We start from the raw sequence: 7500 nt of genomic DNA, 5'->3' as shown, positions 1-7500 counted from the left end.
AGGGTGGGGGGAATGGTCAGAACGCAGAAGAAAGACGAGTGGGAAGAGAAAGGGAGAGATCAGAAAGGCTGTGTGGAGCTTTTGATCGAGTGCGCGGAGCCGTACCAGGGCACAGGGGTATTTAAACATGCGTGTGCAGCACCTCCTGGGCCTCCCCTCTCATCTACCCTAAGAATCAGGTGTGATGCTGGAGGTGTTTGTGATGGGGTCTGTGTGGCAGCAGGTCTGTGTGATGCTGGAGGTGTTTGTGATGGGGTCTGTGTGGCAGCAGGTCTGTGTGATGCTGGAGGTGTTTGTGATGGGGTCTGTGTGGCAGCAGGTCTGTGTGATGCTGGAGGTGTTTGTGATGGGGTCTGTGTGGCAGCAGGTCTGTGTGATGCTGGAGGTGTTTGTGATGGGGTCTGTGTGGCAGCAGGTCTGTGTGATGCTGGAGGTGTTTGTGATGGGGTCTGTGTGGCAGCAGGTCTGTGTGATGCTGAAGGTGTTTGTGATGGGGTCTGTGTGGCAGCAGGTCTGTGTGATGCTGGAGGTGTTTGTGATGGGGTCTGTGTGGCAGCAGGTCTGTGTGATGCTGGAGGTGTTTGTGATGGGGTCTGTGTGGCAGCAGGTCTGTGTGATGCTGAAGGTGTTTGTGATGGGGTCTGTGTGGCAGCAGGTCTGTGTGATGCTGGAGGTGTTTGTGATGGGGTCTGTGTGGCAGCAGGTCTGTGTGATGCTGGAGGTGTTTGTGATGGGGTCTGTGTGGCAGCAGGTCTGTGTGATGCTGGAGGTGTTTGTGATGGGGTCTGTGTGGCAGCAGGTCTGTGTGATGCTGGAGGTGTTTGTGATGGGGTCTGTGTGGCAGCAGGTCTGTGTGATGCTGGAGGTGTTTGTGATGGGGTCTGTGTGGCAGCAGGTCTGTGTGATGCTGGAGGTGTTTGTGATGGGGTCTGTGTGGCAGCAGGTCTGTGTGATGCTGGAGGTGTTTGTGATGGGGTCTGTGTGGCAGCAGGTCTGTGTGAGGGTGGGCTTTTGTGATTGTGTGATGAGAGAGGGAGGAGGGAGGGATGGCAGGTCTGTATGACAACAGGTCTGTGATGGGGTCTATGTGGTGGAAGGTCTGTGTGAAGGGGTCTATGTGAAGGCCTGCCACAATCATGAAATTTTAGTTAATTAATTGTCATACAAATATTGTCATGTTATGTCTGTGATGGCACGTAACGACAGGTCTGTGGGTCTGTGTGATGGTATGTTTGTGTGATATGTCTGTGTTGTGGTAGGTCTGTAGTGTGCATGTGTAATGGTAGGTGTGTGTGATGGCAGGTTTCTGTGACATCAGGTTCATAGGTTCTGTTACTGAATATTGTTGGATAGTGCAGTTGTGTTTGGCCCAAAGGTGGTGCATGTACATGTTTATTAGTGTATACGTGTGTGTGTGTGTGTGTGTGTGTGTCTGTGTGTGTGTGTCTGTGTGTGTGTGTGTGTGTGTGTGTGTGTGTGTGTGTGTGAGGGTTAGATTGAGGGGAAGAAAGTGAGATCTGTGGATGGAGAAAAAGCGAGGGATATATAGAGAGAAAGTGAAAGGAGCAGATAGAGAGGGGGCTAGCCAAAGAGTTGGGGTAGATAGAGGGGGTGGTTAGAGCGAGAGTGGAGGTCGATAGAGAGAGTCAGGCACACACACTCCCATGGCTGAACACTCTCTCGTTTAGCTGTCGTGATTCCTATACACACCCTCCCTGCTTGTTCCTCTCCAGAGGCCTTGGTCCTCCAGGTCTGACAGTAGTATCACCCACCCGGACCTATGAGTTCACGCCCAGCCAGGATTCCAGTCCTCTACACAGACAGGGAAGGAGGAGTTGGGGAGAAAAACATTGAATAGATGAGTTTTATTAAGATGAGTGGTGAAAGACTGGAGGCTTAAAGTGTTAAAACAGGAGAGCTGAGGAAAGAGAGAGGGAGAAAGAGAGAGGGAGAGAGGGAGAAAGAGAGAGGGAGAGAGGGAGAAAGAGAGAGGGAGAGAAGGAGAAAGAGAGAGGGAGAAAGAGAGAGGGAGAGAGGGAGAAAGAGAGAGGGAGAAAGAGAGAGGGAGAGGGAGAAAGAGAGAGGGAGAGAGGGAGAGGGAGAAAGAGAGGGAGAGGGAGAAAGAGAGAGGGAGCGGGAGAAAGAGAGGGAGAAAGAGAGAGGGAGAGAGGGAGAAAGAGAGGGGGAGAGAGAGAGAGGGAGAAAGAGAGAGGGAGAGGGAGAAAGAGAGGGAGAGGGAGAGGGAGAAAGAGAGGGAGAGGGAGAAAGAGAGAGGGAGCGGGAGAAAGAGAGGGAGAAAGAGAGAGGGAGAAAGAGAGGGGGAGAGAGAGAGAGGGAGAAAGAGAGAGGGAGAAAGAGAGAGGGAGAGGGAGAAAGGGAGAGGGAGAAAGAGAGGGAGAGGGAGAAAGAGAGAGGGAGAGAGGGAGCGGGAGAAAGAGAGAGGGAGAGAGGGAGAAAGAGAGGGGGAGAGAGGGAGAAAGAGAGCGTGCAGAGTAGAGACAGAAACTATAAACACAGTTTTAGGGAGTGAACTTGTTGGTGTCAGTGCATTTGTGTGTGTGTGTGTGTGTGTGTGTGTGTGTGAGGAGAGAGATGTAGAATGATATCATCAGAATTCAGTGCTGTTCTCACAGGCTAGTCAAACACAGAAAGAAAAAAGTGTTTTTTTTTTCTGTTTGTTACCAAAGCATGAATCTGTGAGGGGCCATGTAGGGTGAAATCAGTGAGACACTTGCGCACACGCACACTACTTGCATATACATATGAAGCACTTGCACAAACATGAAATATTTGCACATAAATAGCCTACTACTTACATTTGCTTATGATAGCTTACACTTGCATGTACACGTACTTGCACATTTATTCACTGGTGCGTAAACAGAGTTCATCTATGTGTGTGCGCACGTGGCCTCATGGGCGTGAAACAATTTTCAGTGGGCCTAGAAGTTGCTCCATTGTAGTGCACAAGTGATTTGGCCCTAAACGTCCCTTCATAATCTAGATCTAGGTCGTGTTTGCTTTGTCTTCTTTCGCTCACTCTGGACTTTCTCTCATTCGCTCTGTCTGTTCCGCCCGGCCTCGTTTGTTTAGAGATGGAGATAGCTGTGAAGCCGCTTTAGACCGGAGATTTGGACTGGCGTCTCTCGCCAGCAGAGAGGGAGTCAGAGACGGAATGAGAGAAAGAGTGAGCGAGAGAGAAAGAGGGAAAGTATGAGAGAAAGAGTAGGAGAAAGAGTGAGAGAGCGGAGTATGTTACGCAGGGGAAGCTGTCTCTCGCCACATTCTACATCGCCACCACGCTTCTGTCACTGTCTCCAGCGTAATCTCTCAAAGATAACTATGACGAAATGGACCAGTGGTGGAAAGTCCCCTGCCCCTCTCTCGCTCTCTCTCTCTCTCTCTCTCTCTCTCTCCTTTCCCTCCATCTCTCTCACACACACAGACACACATTCACTTTGGTTGAGTTGAACTAGTAGTGGGAGTGAGCAGTGAGAGTATAGGGAGAGAGAGAGAGAGGGAGAGAGAGAGAGACTGTTTAACCTGGATGGTTTGTTTTTATGTAGATTTTCTTCCCTGAAATCTGGAACCAAAAGACTAATAACACCAATCTTTATATTCTTTAAATTTGACCCTAACAATTACAGAGACATCTGTGTAACTTCCCCAGATTACTGTGAAGTGTGTAACATTCTAAATTCTAGATTTCTGAACTTCCTTACTAAACAAAATTCCTGAATAAAAGCCAAATTGGATTTCTTCCAAATTACCACACGACTGTGTCATGGCCCGAGTGCTGCCGGGCGAGGAGCAGAACTCACAATCCTCCCTCGACGCAGACAGACGTTTATTTACCCAAAACACGAACGATAAACGATACGGCACTCACATATAACAATTGGTGCAGCGTGAGTTAATTGAGGAATGAGAAACAAGCACATTAGCATAAACACGAGTATAAATCATAAACGTGAGCAAGAATTTGAACACTAATAAGATAAGCAGACAGTCACAGACAACAAGCATGAGTCCCACAGCACATGGCATACCAGACCACATGATGTGTGGGATAAGGGAACATACCCTTACACACCGGTCATATTTACAACCCACACACCCTAATTGATCAATATATCGTCCAAAATAAAAGCGGAATATCTGCGTGCTTTTGATTCCATCTGGCACCAAGGTTTATTTTACAAAAATCTAGAGTTGTGTAGGAGTAAAACATCTCAGTTCTTCTGCACACTTTAACTTGGTAGTGAATGAAGTGAGAGGAAAAGCACGCAGGGTTTTCTGTGCCATGAAACAACACAGATCAGTAGAAATTCCAATCAAAATTTGGCTATAATATCTGAATCTGTCATTGAACCAGTTGTCCTGTATGGCTGTGCAGCTTGCTTAAAAATCAGCAAATGGGACAAACATCTAGCTGAGAGCCTGTAGCCTGAGAGCTGCAGAGTTCTGTAAAACTAATTTAAAGATGCACAGGAACACCACAAAAAACGCATACAGGGCAAAATTAGCAGATATCTGTTAAGAATTATGATACAAATTCTGGACACATTTACAACACAGCGACCCCCACTCATATTATTCTAAAGCTCTGCAATACCAAGAATTGAGCAATGAGAACAGACCCTTCACACACACACTAACACTACACACTAACACTACACTAACAAATAGAACAGACCCCTCACGCACACACTAATACTACACTAACACTACACTAACAAATAGAACAGACCCCTCACACACAGACTACTGCTACACTAACACTACACACTAACAAGTAGAATGGACCCCTCACACACACACTAATACTACACTAACACTACACTAAAAAAAGAACAGACCCCTCAGGCACACACTAATACTACACTAACAAATAGAACAGACCCCTCACACACACACTAATACTACACTAACACTACACTAACAGATAGAACAGACCACTCGCACAAATACTAACACTACATTAACACTACACACTAACAAGTAGAACGGACCCCTCACACACAAAAAAAATACTACACTAACACTACACTAACAGATAGAACAGACCGCTTACACACATACTAACACTACATTAACACTACACACTACACACTAACAAGTAGAATGGACCCCTCACACACACACTAATACTACACTAACACTACACTAACAAATAGAACAGACCCCTCAGGCACACACTAATACTACACTAACAAATAGAACAGACCCCTCACACACACACTAATACTACACTAACACTACACTAACAGATAGAACAGACCGCTCACACACATACTAACACTACATTAACACTACACACTACACACTAACAAGTAGAACGGACCCCTCACACACACAAACAAATACTACACTAACAAATAGAACAGACCCCTCAGGCACACACTAACACTACACTAACACTACACTAGCAGATAGAAGAGACCGCTCACACACATACTAACACTACATTAACACTACACACTAACAAGTAGAACGGACCCCTCACACACACACACACTAATACTACACTAACACTACACTAACAAATAGAACAGACCCCTCAGGCACACACTAATACTACACTAACACTACACACTAACACTACACTAACAAATAGAACAGACCCCACACACACTAACACAACACTACACACTAACACTACACTAACAAATAGAACAGACCCCTCACACACACACTAATGCTACACTAACACTACACTAACAAATAGAACAGACCCCTCACACACACACTAATACTACACTAACACTACATTAACAAATAGAACAGACCCCTCACACACACTAATATTACACTAACACTACACACTAACACTACACTAACAAAGAGAACAGTCCCCTCACACACACACTAACACACACTAACAAAGAGAACAGTCCCCTAACACACACACTAACAAAGAGAACAGTCCCCTCACACACACACTAACACACACTAACAAAGAGAACAGTCCCCTCACACACACACTAACACACACTAACAAAGAGAACAGTCCCCTCACACACGCAATAACACTACACCAACAAAGAGAACAGTCCCCTCACACATGCAATAACACACACTAACAAAGAGAACAGTCCCCTAACACACACACTAACAAAGAGAACAGTCCCCTAACACACACACTAACAAAGAGAACAGTCTCCTCACACACACACTAACACACAATAACAAAGAGAACAGTCCCCTAACACACACACTAACAAAGAGAGCAGTCCCCTCACACACACACTAACACACACTAACAAAGAGAACAGTCCCCTCACACACGCAATAACACTACACCAACAAAGAGAACAGTCCCCTAACACACACACTAACAAAGAGAACAGTCCCCTAACACACACACTAACACACACTAACAAAGAGAACAGTCCCCTCACACACACACTAACAAAGAGAACAGTCCCTTAACACACACACTAACACACACTAACAAAGAGAACAGTCCCCTCACACACACACTAACACTACACTAACAAAGAGAACAGCATTAACACACACTAACAGTGCACAGCAAGCCCATTCAGAATCACCCAAATTACAAAACAACTCAAACAGAACTAGATCACTCAAAATGCAGGCATAGAATGGAGTGTTATCTGGCCCTAAACGAACAGTGGAGCATGGCACACTAAACATGCTGTCTGATCCAAAACTGAGGTCCACCCTGACCAAGTTCAGACTCAGTGACCAGCACCTGGCCATAGAGACCGGCAGACATAAACCTAAAGAGCAGAGACTGTGTCAGGACTAAGAGACTGAGACAGAGTTGAAGGTACAAAATTTACTCAGATTAAAACTAAATTCTTTAACAAAATTAATCACATATTGCCTGAGTTTAAAAATCTCCCTGATGAGGAGAAGCTGTCGTATGTTCTTGGTGAACACAGAGTTCAGCACGGGACATTCACTCCAGCCACAGTCTGAGGGACAGTGAGTGACCAGATCAGATACCAGAGATACAGAGACTTTTATTATTGTTGTTATTGTTGTTGTTTTACTATAATCGGTATCAGTTGTATTATTGTTGCTGTCTATTCCATATTGAATTGAACTAAAATTGAGAGAGGTCTGATTAGGAACGTTTCATTGCTGTTGTTAGCGTGGAAGCCCTTCTAACCCTCACCCTACTCATCAGCTCAACACTTTGGTAGTGTTTTCTCCACAGAGATCACAGTGAGCAGCAGATCATGTTATTACAGCAGTGAATATCCCCGGAAATGTTCACCAATGGCTGTGTGTGTTTGAGATTGAGGTGTGTTTGAGGTTTAGGGGTGTGTCTGTCTCTGTGTGTGTGTGTGTGTGTGTGTGTGTGTGTGTGTGTGAGAGAGAGAGAGAGAGAGAGAGAGACTAGGTTGTAACTGGAACGTTAGGAATTTTGTGGTTCAGTTAGAAATTAAAAGCAAATGACAAAACTGAAGTTTTCAAATAAACATCTGCACACTTACTCCTAAAGACACACTCACGCTCACTCGCAAA

General features: G+C 45.5%; 1 protein-coding gene across 2 annotated transcripts in view; it reads left to right on the top strand.

Annotated features, from left to right (window-relative positions):
• Window positions 1-7500, top strand: part of adamtsl4 (ADAMTS-like 4) — a 34452-nt gene that overhangs the window by 13835 nt on the left and 13117 nt on the right. The window lies entirely within an intron of this gene.

This window comes from Electrophorus electricus, chromosome 14, assembly GCF_041902795.1.
Source record: "Electrophorus electricus isolate QZ-2024a chromosome 14, ASM4190279v1, whole genome shotgun sequence".
Taxonomy (NCBI): domain Eukaryota; kingdom Metazoa; phylum Chordata; class Actinopteri; order Gymnotiformes; family Gymnotidae; genus Electrophorus; species Electrophorus electricus.
The sequence above is the reverse complement of the archived record's forward strand: the minus strand, read 5'-3'. Positions and strand labels throughout refer to the sequence as shown.